At 41.9% G+C, this 19,834-nt stretch overlaps 1 long non-coding RNA gene across 1 annotated transcript in view; it reads right to left on the bottom strand.

Annotated features, from left to right (window-relative positions):
- The window catches only part of LOC134310368 (uncharacterized), a 49,788-nt gene that overhangs the window by 18,459 nt on the left and 11,495 nt on the right, over nucleotides 1–19,834 (bottom strand). Inside the window, exon 2 of the long non-coding RNA XR_010011293.1 lies at nucleotides 13,295–13,374. This is a non-coding gene — a long non-coding RNA (uncharacterized LOC134310368). The remainder of the gene's footprint in view (nucleotides 1–13,294; nucleotides 13,375–19,834) is intronic.

Here is a 19,834-nt window from a genome sequence, read left to right as displayed (position 1 = left end):
TGCCTGTACTCAGAATTTTGAGTCTGTGCATATACATAACATTATGACCACCTGCCAAATATTGTGTTGGTCCCCCTTTTGCTGCCAAAACAGCCCTGACCTGTCGAGGCATGGACTCCACTATCTGTGGTATCTGGCACCAAGATGTTAGTAGCAGATCCTTTAACTCCTGTAAGTTGTGAGGTGGGGCCTCCATGGATCGGACTTGTTTGTCCAGCACATCCCACAGATGCTCGATTGGATTGAGATCTGGGGAATTTGGAGGCCAAGTCAACACCTCAAACTTGTTGTTGTGCTCCTCAAACCATTCCTGAACCATTTTTGCTTTGTGGCAGGGTGCATTATCCTGCTGAAAGTGGCCACAGCCATCAAGGAATACTGTTTCCATAAAGGGGTGTTCACGGTCTGCAACAATGCTCAGGCAGGTGGTACGTGTCAAAGTAATATCCACATGGATGGCAGGACCCAAGGTTTCCCAGCAGAACATTGCCCAAGGCATAACACTGCCATGTTGCCATGTGTTTCCCCATGTAAGTATCCCTTATTGTTTCACTGATTCTGTGTACTCTATTGCTAGGAATATTGCTTGAGCTTTTGCCGTGACAATTGAGCTTTGCTTTGGGAGTCTTATTTCCTTCTTCTGATGTCAGTCATAGCAGTACTAAAGAAGTGAGCAGATGCGGTATAATCCTTTGGTGTGCGTGTGTACATGCTCACAGTCCTTTTCAGCAGTAAGCTCTTTGTCTGGATAGGGAGGGGTGCGATGGCGGGCAATGCTCTAGGAAAAAAGCTGTTCCTCAGCCTGTTCATGCATGATCTTGTTGTCCTATACCGTTTGCCTGAAGGTAGCAGTTAAAACTGTGTGACCGGGGTGTGTGGCATTTTTAAATGATGCTGCTGGCCTTCTTCTACAGTCAATAAGCATACAAAGTGTTAGTCTAGGAGCTCCACACCAATAATGCCTGGAGCTGCTCTCACCACACGATGCTGTTAGTCAGGATGTTTTCTATAGTGCTTCTGTAAAAATTCACTGATAGTTCCTGAGGCAGCTGGACCTTTTTCAGGATCCTGTGGAAGACGAGTCTTTGCTGGGCCTTTTTAATCAGGTGTGAGGTGTTAGGCATCCACGTTAGCTGTTGTACTCCAAGAAACCTTAGACTTTTCACCCTTTCCACTTCTTCTCCATTAATGTGGAGGGGGAGGTGGTCTATCTGTCTCCTTCTAGCACTGCATGAGCGGCAGTCTGTTCTTTGTCATTTTTGTACACAGTCGAATCACATTAGTATGACCACCAGCTAATATCCAGAGTAACCGTCAAGAGCAGCATGGACAGCAGCTAGACGGGTTGGTAGGTTGTCACAGGTATCTGGAGCCATTTACCCCACAGCTGCTGGAGGGTGCGTGGGGGAGGATCCATAGAGCGAACACGAAGTTCGTGGTGGTCCCACAGATGCTCAATTGAGTTAAAGTCTGGGAAATTAGGAGGCCAGGGTAGTACTTGGAAGTCTTGATCATGCTTTACCAACCAATGTCGGATATCTCTAGCCACAGGACATGTAGCATTGTCTTGCTGGAAGATCCCATCTGCCACTGGGAAGACAATTTTACCCATGAGAGCAACGAGGGATATATGTGCAGACAGCCTATCACACAACTTATATACCCACCAAGCCAGCTCACGAAACATGACTTCCTTCATGAGCTATGCGCTGCCGCCGTTGAAAGTAGAAAGTAGTCATAATAATGTGACTGTGTATAACCCCTGTCTTATTTCTCACATCCTTACCCTTTCACTCTAAGCTGTCCAACCATGGACGTGAAACCAGCAAGGTTACCGGTCTGCTTTTGATTTATTTTTGCAATCCTTGCCATCACATCAGCCAGCCTATTCAGCCATGGATCTATTGTTTACACCTGGACAGACCAGTGATCCCTGCAGAAATAAGGAGAACGAGGAGGAGATGCAGAGCCATTAGGCACCATATGGAAATCTTGCCTCCTGTCTATTATGGACAATGTGAGATCATTTCCAAATAAGATGGAGGAGCTAACAGTGCTGATCTGGGAATGTAGCCTTATGTGCTTTACAGAGACTTGGCTGAATTAACTTACTCCAGACTCGCTAAAGATGGTGGATGGCTTTAAGCTCGTTAAAGCAGATAGAAGAGCAATGGAGAGTGGTAAGAAGAAGAGAGGGGAAATAGCAAGGTTTGTAAATGATAGATGGTGTTCTCACATTTTTGTGTGATAACTGTACATCCCCCCTCTGCCATTGCTGCAGCAGCATGCGAGCTCTTACACACCATAGTATGACAGCTGCAAACCCACAGTCCCTCCTCTTTATCTCTGGAGACCTCATGCTTCCCTGTCTTCCACTCTCCCCACTTTCACTCAGTATGTTAAATGCCATACAAGGGACAATTAAACACTGAATCCACTGTATGTAAACACAAAGAATGCATACAGCTCCTTAGTCATCCCCCCACTTAGTCCATCTGATCACAACATGTGTACCTCACTAATCACAAAGTGTACTACCTGCCTGTCTGTCTACACCACCATGGTTAAAAGACAGCCCCCATCCACAAGATTTGTGAGAAATTCGTCTGTGGAGGCCAATGAGGCATCAAAGGACTAGAGATCACAGACTGGGAGGTGCTACGCAGACCACATTAGGAGGACAATGGCAGCCTGACACACTGTGGTACGGACTACATGAACTGTACACTGCTTCACTAATATCAAGCCCTGGGTGACTCCTTAACAAAAAGGGCTTTAAGATCAAAGGATAAGGATGAGCTAAAGAGGGCCCAAAAAGAACTCAAGAGGAAAAAAAAATGCAAAGACACCTACAGGGTCTTAAAACATCTTAAAACAGAGCAGCAGCAGTAATTGATCAGTATGTGGAGACCAGAAGTGGGCTAATAAGCTACATCGGTTTTTAAGTAACCCCTCCCTTGTCTACCACTCTAAGATTCCCCCACTCCCCCTCACGTATCTTTATCACAGCCGAGAATGTGAGGAAGAAAATCAGGAAGAACAACGTGAGAAAGGACACAGGTCCAGATTTTAGACTGATCCCAGACAACTTTAGGCTGATCAAGGAGTGTGCAGACAAGCTCATTGGGGTGGTTCTGTACATCCTCAATCTGAACCAGAGTCTGAAAAGAGTGCCAGCCCTGTGGAAAACTGTGTGTGATTCTGGTCCCTAAGCCTCCAGGGAGCTGGACAACTTCAGACCGGTGGCATTAACCTCACATCTGATGAGCCTATGTTACTGTCATTGGTGTAGAGGATGCAGGCACCCAACTGCTGCACAAATCCGTCTCGCACCTTGACACCCGTTAAGAGCAATGCAAGAGTAATGTTCTTTGACTTTCTAGTTCTAGTTCATTAAACACGTTACAGCCATCACTGCTTGAGAAGAAGCTGGAAGGCACTGGAGTTGACTACCCCCTTACTGTATGGATGATTGGTCTCTCTGTAAGGTAATCTCAGTATGAGGATTCAGTACTGTGCGTCTAATGTGGTTGTCTGCAATACAGGGGCACCACAAAGGAAAGTGCTCTCTCTCTTTTCCTTTTTTCACTATACACTACCTCCAAAAGTTCTCAAATGATACAGCCAGCATTGTATGTGTATCTGATGAACTGTAAGAAATATAGGAGGATCATCAAGGACTCTGCCTGTTGTGAACTAAATAAGCTTCACATTAACACCAGCAAGGCAAAGAAGTTGGTAATCGACAACCAAAAAACGTTGAATTATACCACCTCCAGGGAATGGACAGTGAGATGGTGAGAGAGCATAAATAGCTGGGGGTTCACCTTAACCACAAACTGTACTGGTATAGCAACTTGGATATCCTGTGCAGAAAAGACCAAGGTTGTCTTCATCTACTGAGCAGAATGAGGTCCTTTGGGGTGTGCCGGCCACTGTTAAAATCTTTCTATGACACTGTGGAAGCATCAGCCATCTTCTACACAATGGTGTATTGGGGAGGTGAAATCTCAGAGAGAGAGAGAGAAAAACTAAACAAGCTGGTCAGGAAAGTGGGCTCTGTTCTGGTCTGTCCTCTCGAATCTGAGGAGGTGTGAGAATGGAGGACTGCCAGTCTTTTATCCATCCTGGAAAACACCTCACATTGACTGCACGAGGTCAGCACCAGACTCCTCCACCCTCTGTGTAAGAAGGAGCACTACTGCAGGTCCTTAAATCCAGCAGCTATCAAGAGTCTACGATAACCACTTTCTATAAAAAAAGTGTGTAAATAAGCACAAGTTTTTTCCTTGTTTTTCTTCTCTGTTCTTTTTCATTCTACCTTGTACTACTGTAACAAGTTCATTTCCCTGAGGGGGAAGCCTTATGCTATCTCCTTTGTTCTTCTTTGTCTTACAGTTGTTAAAACCAGGTTGTTTCTATCTGTAGGCCATCTCATTGTCAGAAATCCAATCAACTACTGTGGCGTAGTCAGCATTTTAAAAATTTGTGTTGGACCTGTGAATGTGGGTGGTGTCATGTTGGAAGAGTGTAAAAAGTATAGGGCTTAGCACACAACTCTGCAGAGTTCCTGCATTTAGGATGAGGGTAAAGGAAGAGTGGCTACCAATTCTGACTTCTTGTAGACATCCTATGAAGAAGTCTATGACCTGTGGGCACATCAAAGGCCCAGGTTCACCAGTTTACTGACCGGTTTGTGGGGGATGATTGTGTTAAATGCAGAGCTTCAGTCACAAATTACATGCTCTTATAACTGTCAGATTCTTCTATGTGTGTCAGTGCAGTGTGGAGTTCGGTTGTGACTGCATCCTCTGTGAAGCAATTTGGCTGGTAGGCCAAGCTTATCCAGGTCAGGTAGGAAGATGATATATGAAACCTCAAGCTTCTGAAAGCATTACTGGACGATAGTCATTCAAGCATGCTGAAGCTGATTTCTTGGGTATTTGGGTGATGCAGGAGGAATTCAGACAGGTTGGGACAGCAGCTTGTTGTATCGAGAGGTTGAATGTGTTAGTAAACTGGAAGCTGGTCAGCACATGCTTTCAGCACCCGGTGGAGGACTTCATCTGGACCTGCCGCTTTACTTAGATCGACTTTCCTCAAGGTGGTTCTCACTTGGTGGTGCTCGAGATTGAGTGTTGGTCCTCCAGCAGGTGGGCTGTGTGTGGTGAGATGAGAAGAGACACATGCTGAGCGCAAAAGCAGGATCTGGTTTAGAACATCTAGCAGTGTGGTGCCGTCATTAGGCAGGACATTGGCGTTGTATTCTGCCAGTGCCTACACGCCAGTCCACATGCTGTGTGGGTTGTTTTTGAAATGATCTATAATAAGCTGTTTTGCTTCCCCAGTGTCTATCTGTGCTTTACTGTAGGCTTGTCGGTCACACAACCTGAATGCTGCATCACACACCATGAGTAGTATCTTCACCTTGCTAATTACAACAATCAGGCATAACAGTATGACCACCTTCCTAATATTGTGTTGGTCCCCCTTGTGCTGCCAAAACAGCCCTGACCCATCGAGGCATGGACTCCACTAGACCCCTGAAGGTGTGCTGTGGTATCTGGCGAGGTTGCGAGGTGGGGCCTCCATGAATCTGACTTTGTTTGTCCAGCACATCCCACAGATCGACTGGATTGAGAACTGAGGAATTTGGAGGCCAAGACAACACCCCAAACTCGTCGTTGTGCTTCTCAAATCATTCCTCTCGGCCATCCACGTGATGTTAAAGAAAACGTGATTCATCAGACCAGGCCACCATCTTCCATTGCTCTGTGGTCCAGTTCCAATGCTCACATGCCCATTGTTGGAGCTTTCGGCGGTGGACAGGGGTCAGCATGGGAATCCTGGCTGGTCTGCGGCTATGCAGCCCCATACGCAACAAACTATGATGCACTGTGTATTCTGACGCCTTTCTATCAGAACCAGCATTAACTTCTTCAGCAATTTGAGCTACAGTAGCTCGTCTGTTTGAGGACCCAAAACACAGGCCAGCCTTCGCTCCCCACATGCATCAATGAGCTTTGGCCACCCATGACCCTGTTGCCGGTTTGCCACTGTTCCAGCCTTTGACCAATTTTGATAGATACTGAATACTGCGGACCAGGAACACCCCACAAGAGCTGCAGTTTTGGAGATGCTCTGACCCAGTCGTCTAGCCATCACAATTTGGCCCTTGTCAAACTCACTCAAATCCTTATGCTTGCCTATTTTTCCTGCTTCTAACACATCAACTTTGAGGATAAAATGTTAACTTGCTGCCTAATATATCCCCCACCCACTAACAGGTGCCGTGATGAAGAGATAATCAGTGTTAACATATGCAGAAGTCTATGTAATCTATAACTAAAGCAGTGTATTCCTTCAGGTCTGTCTCCTCTGCAAACAAGTCCCAGTTGGTGCCATCATTTGTACTGTCCTGATAGCTGGTTTTGTTCTGCAGATCCTTGGTCTGTAAGCTGGGATCAGATTATATGATCCGACTGTCCTAGGTGTTCAGATGGAGAGGCTTTAAACCTTCCTAAGATTTTTGTGAAATGTAGACATGGCTGATGTTTTATCTGTGTAATTCCACTGCTACAATGAATCACACCATCCAGGTGCGCAGTTAGCTGGCTATTAATGTAGTCATATAGCTTTTTTAATGCTTACTTAGTATTAGCTTGTGAGGGAATGTACACTGCAGTGTTATTGTTATTGTTAAGTCCCTCTGTAGAAAGAACGACTGGCACCTTCCGCTAAAAATCCACAATTCGATAGCAGTACGTATTGCTGATAACCGTGGGTGTATACCAGTTATTACGGACAAACACACAGTCCCTCCTTCTCTACTTTCCCCAGAGTCTCTTATCCTATCCGCTCTGTAAACAGAGTAGCCAGCTGGTTCAATAGCAGTGTCTGGAACACAGCAATTCAGTCCAGGTCTCTGTGATGACCATAACACATCAAGGAGTTATTTTGCTCGAATCTCATCCATTTTTGATGAGACCTGAAGTTGGCGAAGAACAAACTTGGAAATGCCGGTCTGTAAGGATTAGCTTTTAGCCTTGCATGGAATCCAGCTCACTTTCCCCATTTCTGTTTCACTTTACTGGTAGAATAGCAATTCCAACAGCGTCGAGTGGTAGTTGAATGGAAAAGTTGTGTATTTATCCTTTATAAAAAGTAACTCATTTCTGTTGTACTTTGTAAGAAGAGAAGGAGATAAGAATGAAAAGGAACTGACTTAATTTTTTTGATTTGCTTGTCACAAGACTTTTGCCTCTCAACAGTCTCTGTCATCGTCTGATTCTCTTTCATGCTGCACCATACATTTTCAATAGTCAAGTCAAATTTATTTGTATAGGTCTTTTTACAATAGACATTGTCTCAAAGCAACTTTACAGATCCCAGGACCGACACACCAAAAACACCTGTTGAGCAAGACAAGGGTGACAGAGGCAAGGAAAAACTCCCTTAAAATTACAGGAAAAAACCTTGAGAAGAACCAGCCAATAGGGGACATATACTATATTGCCAAACGTGTTCACTCACCCATCCAAATAATTGAATTCAGGTGTTCCAATCACTTCCATGGACACAGGTGTATAAAACCAAGCACCTAGGCATGCAGACTGTTTCTACAAACATTTGTGAAAGAATGGATCGCTCTCAGGAGCTCAGTGAATTCCAGCGTGGTACCATGATAGGATGCCACCTGTGTAACAAGTCCAGTCATGAAATTTCCTCGCTACTAAATAATCGACAGTCAACTGTCAGTGGTATTATAACAAATTGGAAGCGATTGGGAACAACAGGAACTCAGCCACGAAGTGGTAGGCCACGTAAAATGACAGAGCGGGGTCAGCGGATGCTGAGGCGCATAGTGCGCAGAGGTCGCCAACAACGAGTCAATCGCTACAGACCTCCAAACTTCATGTGGCCTTCAGATTAGCTCAAGAACAGCGTGTAGAGCTTCATGGAATGGGTTTCCATGGCCGAGCAGCTGTATCCAAGCCTTACATCACCAAGCGCAATGCAAAGTGTCGGATGCAGGGGTGTAAAGCACGCCGCCACTGGACTCTAGAGCAGTGGAGACGTGTTCTCTGGAGTGATGAATCATGCTTCTCCAGCCTGGCAATCTGATAGACCAGTCTGGGTTTGGCAGTTGCCAAGAGAACGGTACTTGTCTGACTACATTGTGCCAAGTGTAAAGTTTGGTGGAGGGGGGATTATGGTGTGGGGTTGTTTGTCAGGAGTTGGGCTCGGCCCCTTAGTTCCAGTGAAAGGAACTCTTAATGCTTCAGCATACCAAGAGATTTTGTACAATTTCATGCTCACAACTTCGTGGGAACAGTTTGGGGATGGCTCCTTCCTGTTCCAACATGACTGCGCACCAGTGCACAAAGCAAGGTCCATAAAGACATGGATGAGCGAGTTTATTGTGGAAGAACTTGACTGGCCTGTCCTGTCCTGACTTGAGTCCTGACCTCAACCCAATAGAACACCTTTGGGATGACTTAGAGTGGAGACTGCAAGCCAGGCCTTTTAGTCCAACATCAGTGTCTGATCTCACAAATGCGCTTCTGGAAGAATGGTCAAAAATTCCCATAAACACAAAAGCCTTCCCAGAGGAGTTGAACCCGTTATAGCTGCAAAGAATGGGCCGACATCATATTAAACCCTATGGATTAAGAATGGGATGTCACTCAAGTTCATATGCGTGTGAAGGCAGACGAGCGAATACTTTTGGCAATATAGTGTATCTAGACTACATACAGGCCAGTCAAACACACTTATTCTATGTCTACACTGTTGTAGCATGTAAAGAATGAGGCCTGGCATAGTCTTGCTGAAAGGTAAGGCACTGGACTACCACAGCCAAGTTGCCAATGTTTTGCCAAAAGTCTTTAAGCAAATTCCTCACAAACCCTCAAACCAGTCCCCTAAATGTAAGATATTGAGCCATGACATGACAAACACAAAGAAAAGTTCCATCTGTCGTTCATGATTAACCGATTATGCATTGTTCAATTATTGCTGTCTGTTAAGAGTCATTTAAATGAATTCATGCAACAGCTGACTCTTAATTTGAAGTAAGGAAACTACAAGCTCTAATGCAACTGCTGAATTAGAACTCATCTCTACCCACCCTCAGTGTGCATGCACCAGATATGTTTAAAAACACAGAGCACAGTTGCAACCCCAAAAGAAACCTTTTTATGCAATCATATTATTCAGCAACAAGTAAAACATTAAGCTACACTCACAAGGTGAGGCAAAACTGCCTTGTGATTGCTGTACCACTGCTTCCTAAGGTTGTTGGTTGGTTGCTGGGATTTATTGCCACGTCAGCACGATTACAGCTATATATGTGGCATGTCAAGTTTTTGTTTCATATAAAGTTAAAAAAGTTTTTAGAGGGCAGGGTGTGGCTTTGTACTCCCATTGTTTCTTTTATTATAAAAGGTGTTCTAGTTTGACGTGTGTTAGGCAATTTTGTATTTTCCCTGGTCTTTTCGAAGAAATCTTTGATGTTGTCTGCACAGAAGTGTTCTGCTTCCTAAGGAGTGAGGCAAAGTTGCTTGCCGTGCCACTGCACCACCCCAAATCCACATTTTGACACTGAATTTTTACAGTTTGTCGTTGCACTTCAAAGTTCAATCTAATGAACCTTCTGATTAAGATTGCTGCTGATCTTTCTGTACAACCAATGAGTCAAACCAAAACAATTTACTTCACAGTTTAAATAGGACCATGATACTGTAACTAACAGCATGGCAACTAGTAAGCTGTAAAATAATGAAAGTTGATTTGAATTTAAATAGCAATCACACATTTACAAATTCTGGAATCGGTTGTTGTGGGTTTGTAGCTCTTCACAGCCATAGAAGATTTAATGCATCTGAATAAACTGTAAATACCGTCAGTCAACATTGCCAATTCTACATAATACGTACTGCTCTGTAGCACAGCCAGTAGGAGGTTTTGCTATGCATCATGTGAAATGCTTAACCGCCACGGTGAATGCCACTATGCGCCCAGCCTCACAGTAAACTAAGAACAAAACATTTATGTAAAAGCAGCGTAACACATTTAAATTACAAATGAGAGAAGAGCTGAGAGTTATATTAGGAGAAGGGTGCTAAGGATGGAGCTGCCAGGCAGGAGGAGAAGGGCCAAAGAGGAGGTTTATGGATGTGGTGAGGGAGAACATGCAGCTGATTGGTGTGATATAGGTGTTCAGGACAAGGCAAAATTGAGATGATGAGTGGAAGAAAGAAGAAAGTCTGACTGCATGTTATGTGGATCTGTGTGTAGTTATTTATTTATGAGTTATTAACACTAGAAAAATAAAGTGGATATTTTGCATCATGCTCTGCTAATTATAAATTAACTACGTAAATGTCAGTAAGAGCTTTGGAATACTCCATTCTTTGGTAAGCATGTTTAGTAGGGATGTCCCGATCCGATCTCAAAGATCGGAATCGGGGCTGATCAAGGCATTTTTTAACTGATCGGTATCAGCTTTACTAATGCCGATCCTAATCCCGATCCTTCGTTTTACATCAGCATGTCCGCTGTGTGGAAATACTTTAAATTGGAAAGTGAAACAAGTCCAACAGCGAAGTGTAATGTCTGCAATGCGAGCGTTTCACGAGGCGGTAGTAGCAGAGCTGCGTTCATTACTGTAGAATTTTACTATTTATATGGTGTGTGTCAAGGATCACTCTGGTTTACAAAACAATAACTTTTAATCCGAGTATGAAAACTTCAGGACCATAACATACAGCTTTTACGAGTTTACGTGTTACAAGACTGAACGACATCTCAGTATCAAGCACTCCGATTGGCTTAGTTATGTAACCGAGCGTGGTAGTGAACTGCATTAACGTGATCGGGACATCCCTGATGTTTAGTTTGTTACCAAGTTTGTTATCAACAATGTTACTGTTCTACATTACTGCCAAATTCACTATGTTTGGCTGTTTTTATGAATACAGTATTAAAACTTGAGAAAGCTTAGTGACTTTAAAGTAAAAAATAACTAACAACAATCACCACAAGAATGTAAATAAGGCTTAACAAAAGATAATAGAATATTGACAACCTAAACGGGGAGGTTGGAAGGGTAAAATCAGCTAAAAAAAAGTGTCAGTGTATGTCCAAAAGTATGTGGACATTAGTTCATGAACTTATGGGCATTTTATTCCAAAACATGCGTGTTTACAAGGAGTTGCTTCGGCTGCCATACTGCCATACCAGTCTCCACTAATGTATGAAGGCTTTTTCTACATGTTTAAAGAAATTTACTCTCATTATTTAAAAAAAAAAAAGCATTTTTCTAGTTTATCCTAAAGGTGTTTCATAAGGTTAAGGATAGTCGGAGTTCCTCCAAACAAATTATAATTTTATATATTATATATAAATACACAAATAACAATATATAATGATTATAGGGCATCCCATTTCAATAGTGTCATCTACTTGTTTCTTTTCCTTGATTTTTTACGCCACTCCAGATAAGGAAAGAGGAAAAAAAAAAAAACAAGGACATCTGAAGGCTGAACATAATCATAAAATGTGATGTCCTTGCTTGCTAAACTATGTTGTATTACACGCTGTGTTGCACGTCACTGACAACTCAAAGTTCTGGATGCAAGGTTGGGTAGGAGAGTATACGATAGGCTACATCATGCAAAAGACTTCTGCATTGGACACATTCAAGCATTCTTACTCTAGAAGCCTCATACTCCCTCATAACTCAGAGAGCAATTAATCATGAGACAAACTTTAGATAAGGTGGGTCCATTTCAAGATAGACTAAACTCTTGTTAATATGTTAACTATTTTAACATCAAAACATTACTCAAAGGGAATTTCTTACTATTCTGTTCCATATATAAAGGCAAAATGTGTGCTAATTAGAATTCAAACTTTTCTACCGTTATTTAATGAACTTAGTATTATGATATTTCTGTCCATCAATAAATTGGTTTTCACGTCAGTTGACCAAATAATAATCTCTAATTCATGTAAAGTACAGTCGACCCTTGAGTTACAAACGGTTTAACATAAGAACATTTCGTGTTACGAACGATCTTTTTCAACTTAATGTACGAACAAATTTCAGATTACGAACCGAAATTCACGAAACACGTGACGTCACGAACAAGTTGACTCAGTGCGTCTCTCTCTCTGTATATATACAGTGAGTAAACATTCACACAGCTGACGATGTTTTTCCGGTGTTTTCTATATTAAAATGTCCCCAAATAAGGTGCAGAGAGAGTGCAGAGCTGAGAAAATGTAAAAAAATCTATTACATTTGTTGCTGTATATCTACTCCTGCCAGTAGTTGTCACTGTGTATCAGACAGAGGGGACAGTGAGTAAGAGAGAAGAAGGAATTCGGCTGAGTAAAGTATTCTTTCTTTCGTGCAATTACACCTACAAAATACAACATTATAAAAAAAAAGAAGGAAATGTATTACGGTGAATGTGATGGTGTATTATGGTGTATGAAATGTGATGTGCGTGTTTTATGTACAGTACTACTGTGTATTTTTGTTTATTATTTATTACAGGAATATCTATTATATAATTTAAGATTTAAGGGAAAATATACTTGTATTTATAAAAAAAGACCAATTAAGACATTAGAAAGGTTAGGTAGTGGAGTGGTTTGGGAGGTCTGGCACGGATTAATTCTATTTACATTATTTCTTATGGGAAAAATAGGTTTAACTAACGAACATTTTGACTTAAGAACAGCCCTTCGGAACCAATAAAGTTCGTAAGTCAAGGGTCTACTGTACAATACTGTACTAACATATCTCTCTAGTAGACAATCTTTCACCTGTTAAACAACCAATAAACATAATTTAATACAATGAAATGAAGTAGACCAAAACATGAAATATCTTGGGTTCATACTGTCTGCAATGCACCAAACGTCAAAGTAAACTGCATTTTTTTATTTGCATTTTCCACAAAGTCTCAACTTTTTCAGATTTGAGGTTGTAGATCATGTTAGCACTTGACCATAGTTACGCTTGCTACATGTCCATCTGGTAAACAGAAAATTCTAGGTAGTGAGCAAGGAAAATTGCTGTCACTAATCAATGCTGCAACATTGAGTACATTTAGTGTATATAATTGCTGGTAAGTACTTGGGTAAAACATGCATTGTGTAGTGTAAAAGAGCTGACCAACAATACCAAGAGAATTTCATTTTTGTATTTACATTACTTATTTAAAAAAAGCATTGACCAAGTAGAACAGGTGCATGATAAAAAAAAAGGTCATAAACTTACCTTGTTGAGTATATTTATGGTCTTAGTACCCATTTCACCACACTCATGTTGACACGCCTGTCATGGATTTATGAAGTTCTCTGTGAAAATACAAAAAAAATTTATTATACTTCTTTACTTATTGCAAATAATTTTAAAATAATTGAACATATAGGTAAAAAATGAGCTGGTTTGTATGGCAGACCAATTATGGGTATTAAACAGGAAAGTTGCATCATTTCAATTAGGTTATTTGTATTCACTTAATCTGTAAAATGTATTGACAGATACCTTGTGTACACATAACTTTAATAAACACACTGAAATGTTTATTCGCAAAAAACTTGAGCACGTGTTCAATCATGCCTGAAACTAATTTAGAAATGGATATGTAGGGGGGCGCTGGTGAGCAGACAATGGAGTAGGACGTGCAGAGGGTGGCTCCTGCCTAGATTCCCTTTATTTTGTGTTTTATTGCGCTTTTTTTTTTTTCATATGTACTGAAATATTTGTGTTTTAATATATTTTGAAGCCAGTTGCAGCCATAAAAGTTATATCTATGGCCGCCAGTCTCCGCAAATATAAGTTCACCGGGACCTCAGGTAGCAGGCCTAAAGTTACCACGCCAGACCGCCACGATTCACCGGTTAGCCCGCGGCTACAGCCCACCATGGATACCGAAGCCCTAAAAGCCGATATCCTCTCCTCACTGAGAGCTGACATCTCTGCTGCGATTAAATCAGAACTAAAGAATGTACTCGCCGAAGAGTTCAGCTCTCTAAAAAAACGAACTGAAAGAGGTAAAAGCCGAAATTGCAAATAGCGCAACGGCTATTCATACTGAGATGGAGGCCATGAGGAACACGGTTGGCGGCGTGGAGGAGAGTTTGTCGGTCAGGTCAGGAGAGGTAACCACGCTGCAAACTACAGTGGCTGGACTGAAAACCGAATTAGCCGAACTGAAGGAACGATGTGAAGATATGGAGGGGAGGATGCGGAGATGCAATATTAGAATTGTGGGCATTGCGGAGGAGCCTGGCTCGAGTTCTACTACGGCTGTTTCCAAAATTCTGAAGGAAACGTTACATTTGGAGAAAGACATTCTTATCGATCGCTCACACAGAGGTCTTGCTCCGAAAAAAAATAACGGAAAGCCTCGGGTCATAGTTGCCAAGCTTCACTACTACCAGGACTGTGTGGATGTCCTACGCCGGGCCCGGGAGAGCGGACCGCTCCGGTACCATGGGGATCCGATCGCTATCTTTCCAGACTACACCATGAGGGTGGCCAAAGCCCGGGCAGCGTTCAACGACGTCCGGAACATTCTCCGGGGCCGGCGGGACATCCGCTATGGGATAGTGTTTCCGGCTCGACTCCGTATACCATTCAACGGGGACGTCAAAGAATTTTTGGATCCGCAAAAAGCCATGGTATACGCGAAGGACATCACCACAACTTGATGTGAGACAGCCTGTCCCAGCCGAGGCATTTCAATTCTTATTTTTTTTTTTTTTTTTTTTTTCTACCAGCCGAGGACACTGCCGGTAAGAACTAAAGACAGGTACTGCAACTTTCGTTTTGTCCGGAGCGGCTCTTATGCGCTCCACTGGCTGTAACTTTTGTCTAAAAGTTATTGCGATGCGCATTTTGTCCTGCTTTTTTTTCCCTCTGTCCTTTATCTCATTTTTCCTAATTACTTTAATTATGGGGGGTCTGGCAGGAGTCAACAGACGGGACACTAAAGCGCACCCCAGTACTAACACATTATGTGTAGATGTTCTTTTTGCGAGGGGTTTTATAGCCACCATGTTCAGTTAGGTGGCGGGGGGAGGGGACCATTCAGACCTGCAAGTGTACTTGATTGTTTTGCAAGTTACCTTATATGTTGTGTATCCTGTTATTTAAATCTCAAGGGTCATATGTACATAATTAATCTTGATTGTGCCTTATGGGAGATGTAAATAATTTAGGAAGATCTACAGGTTGCCCAGTTAACTTTGTTAGCTGGAATGTCAAGTCTTTAAACCATCCTGTGAAACGTAAGAAGGTACTTACTCATCTTAAACATCTCAAAACTGATATCGCCTTTCTTCAGGAGACTCATCTTCGTACGGTGGATCAGTTTAGATTGAGGGGAGGATGGATAGGACAAGCTTATCACTCCAATTTTAGCTCTAAGGCAAGAGGGGTCGCTATTCTAATCAGTAAGAGTATACCATTTGCGATAACAAGCACAGAATCTGACCCCACGGGGCGTTATGTTATTGTGGTTGGTCAGCTATACGGATTTCCGGTTACATTAGCCAATGTTTATGCCCCAAATATTGATGATCACAAATTCTTCATTAATTTTTTCTCCCGACTACCGAATATGGACACTCATCACCTAATACTGGGGGGGGGGATATAAATTGCATTCTCTCTCTAAGCCTAGACCGTAGCTCTTCTACAGCAACATACGAGACAAAATCAGCTCAATCAATCAAACTTTTTCTTAGGACTTATGGGATATCAGACGTATGGCGTTTTCGAAACCCCACTTCTAGAAGTTATTCTTTCTTTTCCGCAGTTCATAAGATGTTCTCACGAATAGACTATTTTTTCATCGATAAAAAGCTTCTGCCTGTGGTAGCTGATTGTGAATATCAGTCTATAGTAATTTCGGATCATGGCCCCCTGACGATGGGGATACGCATCCCTGGGGCTGTACCCAACTATCGCCCATGGAGATTCAACTCTTTGCTACTCTCTGAGGAATCTTTTGTTAATTTTATGAAATCTGAAATAGCATTTTTTCTTACCTACAACCAGACCCCGGGGGTGTTGTCCTCAACAGTTTGGGAATCATTAAAAGCGTACCTGAGAGGCCAAATTATTTCATATTCCGCAAGACGTAGAAAAACAGATTCTGAACGCATTAAACAGTTAACGGATGATATTTAAAAATTGGATACAGCATACAGTCATTCTCCCTCAGATGACATACTTAAGCAACGTTTGATACTAAGAATGGAATTTGATCTTCTCTCAACACGTCAAGCAGAGAATCTGATTTTAAAATCTAGACACAGCTCATATGAACATGGGGAGAACGCTGGAAAAATACTTGCACACCAACTGCGTCAGAAAACCGCCAATCAGTGTATATCTGAAATAAGCGATGAACATGGTTCAAAGCATATTGATCATTTAAAAATAAATTCATGTTTCTACCAGTATTTTTCTTCCCTTTATACATCAGAGCCACCTGGAGACATTGCTGCTTTGGATAATTTCTTTCAGAATCTTGATATACCCAAGATAGACTCAAAATTAGCCACAGAGTTGGAAGAAGATATTTCTACTGTAGAGATTATAGAATCGATCAGGGATATGCAGAGCAGCAAGTCCCCAGGCCCAGATGGCTATCCAGCGGAGTTCTTTAAAGTATTTGCGGAACAACTTGCTCCACTTCTCCTCTCTGTATTTCAGGAATCGCTTGCCTCCCAATCCCTCCCCCCTACGATGCGTGAAGCAACCATTTCGCTGATTTTAAAAAAGGACAAAAGCCCTATTCTGTGTGGTTCATATCGCCCAGTGTCACTTCTGAATACAGATGTAAAGATTCTTGCAAAACTCTTAGCGCATCGTCTTGAAGGACCTCTTTCCTCTATCATTTCCACAGACCAAACAGGTTTTATGAAAAACAGGCACTCCTTTTTTAATATAAGACGACTCTTAAATATACTTTATAACCCTTCTTCATCTGATACCCCAGAGATCTTGTTATCACTTGATGCTGAGAAAGCTCTTGATAGGGTGGAATGGGATTACCTCTTCTATACCCTTGAAAAGTTTGGTTTTGGTCCTAAATTTATTTCCTATATTAAGACTTTATATTCTTCCCCTATGGCGGCTGTACGTACAAATAACAACTTGTCCGCGTACTTTAAATTACAGCGAGGTACACGCCAGGGCTGTCCAATGTCTCCCCTTTTGTTTGCGATAGCTATCGAACCATTAGCGTCAGCCCTACGACAGGATCTCCAAATAAAAGGAATTGATCGAGGGGGACAGGAGCATAAACTATCACTCTATGCAGATGATTTATTGCTATATTTATCAGACCCTCTATCATGCATACCTAGATTACTAGATCTATTTTGTAAATTCGGGAAGATCTCTGGTTACAAAATAAATTTCTCTAAAAGTGAACTGATGCCAATTAATCAAACGGCCAAAAATATCTCGTTCAGCTCGACCCCTTTTAAATTAGTAGTGTGAGGTTCAGGTATCTGGGTATATGGATCACACATGATTATAAAGATCTCTACAAGTCCAACTTTCTCCCACTGATATTTAGTCTGAAACACGATATTAAACGTTGGGATTTGCTACCTCTTTCTCTGGGGGGGAAGAATCAACACGGTAAAGATGAATGTGGTGCCTAGATTCCTATATCTATTTCAAAATCTCCCTATTTTTTTGACTGGTTCTTTTTTTAGACACATAGACACGTTAATATCAACCTTCATTTGGAACAAAAAAAATCCACGTATCCGAAAATGCATGTTACAGAAGCCTCGATCCCAGGGTGGCATGGCGCTTCCAAACCTTCGGTTTTATTATTGGGCAGCTAACATCAGAGCGCTGTTGTATTGGAGAGAGAGTGCAGAAGGTCCTGACACCCCCAAGTGGGTATACCTAGAAAATTCAACATGCAATTCCACCTCCTTACCGGCATTATTGTGCTCTAAACTACCATGGGTCAAAGCAGTATCTTATTATAGCAATAATCCTATTGTTGTACAATCAGTAAAAATCTGGAACCAGTTTAGACGATCATTTAAGCTTAATGAACCTTCCATATTCACTCCAATAGCTAAAAATCATATGTTTCTCCCCTCAACATTGGATGAAGGATTTAATATCTGGTTTAACAATGGAATTCGATCAATAAAGGACCTCTATTTTGATGATAATTTTGCATCTTTCGAACAACTGATGAATACATTTAACATTCCAAGAGCACATTTTTTTTAGATACTTACAAATACGAAGCTTGCAGAGGTTTTATACAACCTGGCAGACCTTCTTGATATTTGCGGAAAATATGAAAGCTGCAAATATGACCCATTAAGAGATATTAGGTTTATGATATGAAGGATGTGTTTATATTTTGGTATTACTATGTGCCTTGTTATTTTATGATGTAGAAATATACAGTGCCTTGCAAAAGTATTCGGCCCCCTTGAACTTTTCAACCTTTTGCCACATTTTAGGCTTCAAACATAACGATATCAAATTGTAATTTTTTGTGAAGAATCAACAACAAGTGGGACACAATCGTGAAGTGGAACGAAATTTATTGGATATTTTAAACTTTTTTTAGAAATAAAAAACTGAAAAGTGGGGCGTGCAATATTATTCGGCCCCCTTGCGTTAATACTTTGTAGCGCCACCTTTTGCTGCGATTACAGCTGCAAGTCGCTTGGGGTATGTCTCTATTAGTTTTGCACATCGAGAGACAGAAATTTTTGCCCATTCTTCCTTGCAAAACAGCTCGAGCTCAGTGAGGTTGGATGGAGAGCGTTTGTGAACAGCAGTTTTCAGCTCTTTCCACAGATTCTCGATGGGATTCAGGTCTGGACTTTGACTTGGCCATTCTAACACCTGGATACGTTTATTTGTGAACCATTCCATTGTAGATTTTGCTTTATGTTTTGGTTCATTGTCTTGTTGGAAGATAAATCTCCGTCCCAGTCTCAGGTCTTTTGCAGACTGCAACAGGTTTTCTTCCAGAATGGTCCTGTATTTGGCTCCATCCATCTTCCCATCAATTTTAACCATCTTCCCTGTCCCTGCTGAAGAAAAGCAGGCCCAAACCATGATGCTGCCACCACCATGTTTGACAGTGGGGATGGTGTGTTCAGGGTGATGAGCTGTGTTGCTTTTACGCCAAACATAACGTTTTGCATTGTGGCCAAAAAGTTCGATTTTGGTTTCATCTGACCAGAGCACCTTCTTCCACATGTTTGGTGTGTCTCCCAGGTGACTTTTTATGGATATCTTTGAGAAATGGCTTTCTTCTTGCCACTCTTCCATAAAGGCCAGATTTGTGCAGTGTACGACTGATTGTGTCCTATGGACAGAGTCTCCCACCTCAGCTGTAGATCTCTGCAGTTCATTCAGAGTGATCATGGGCCTCTTGGCTGCATCTCTGATCAGTCTTCTCCTTGTTTGAGCTGAAAGTTTAGAGGGACGGCCGGGTCTTTGTAGATTTGCAGTGGTCTGATACTCCTTCCATTTCAATATGATCGCTTGCACAGTGCTCCTTGAGATGTTTAAAGCTTGGGAAATCTTTTTGTATCCAAATCCGGCTTTAAACTTCTCCACAACAGTATCTCGGACCTGCCTGGTGTGTTCCTTGGTCTTCATGATGCTCTCTGCGCTTTAAACAGAACTCTGAGACTGTCACAGAGCAGGTGCATTTATACGGAGACTTGATTACACACAGGTGGATTCTATTTATCACCATCAGTCATTTAGGTCAACATTGGATCATTCAGAGATCCTCACTGA

The sequence above is a fragment of the Trichomycterus rosablanca genome, chromosome 3 (assembly GCF_030014385.1).
Source record: "Trichomycterus rosablanca isolate fTriRos1 chromosome 3, fTriRos1.hap1, whole genome shotgun sequence".
In the NCBI taxonomy this organism is placed as follows: Eukaryota; Metazoa; Chordata; class Actinopteri; order Siluriformes; family Trichomycteridae; genus Trichomycterus; species Trichomycterus rosablanca.
This window is presented reverse-complemented; position numbering and strand designations above follow the sequence as displayed.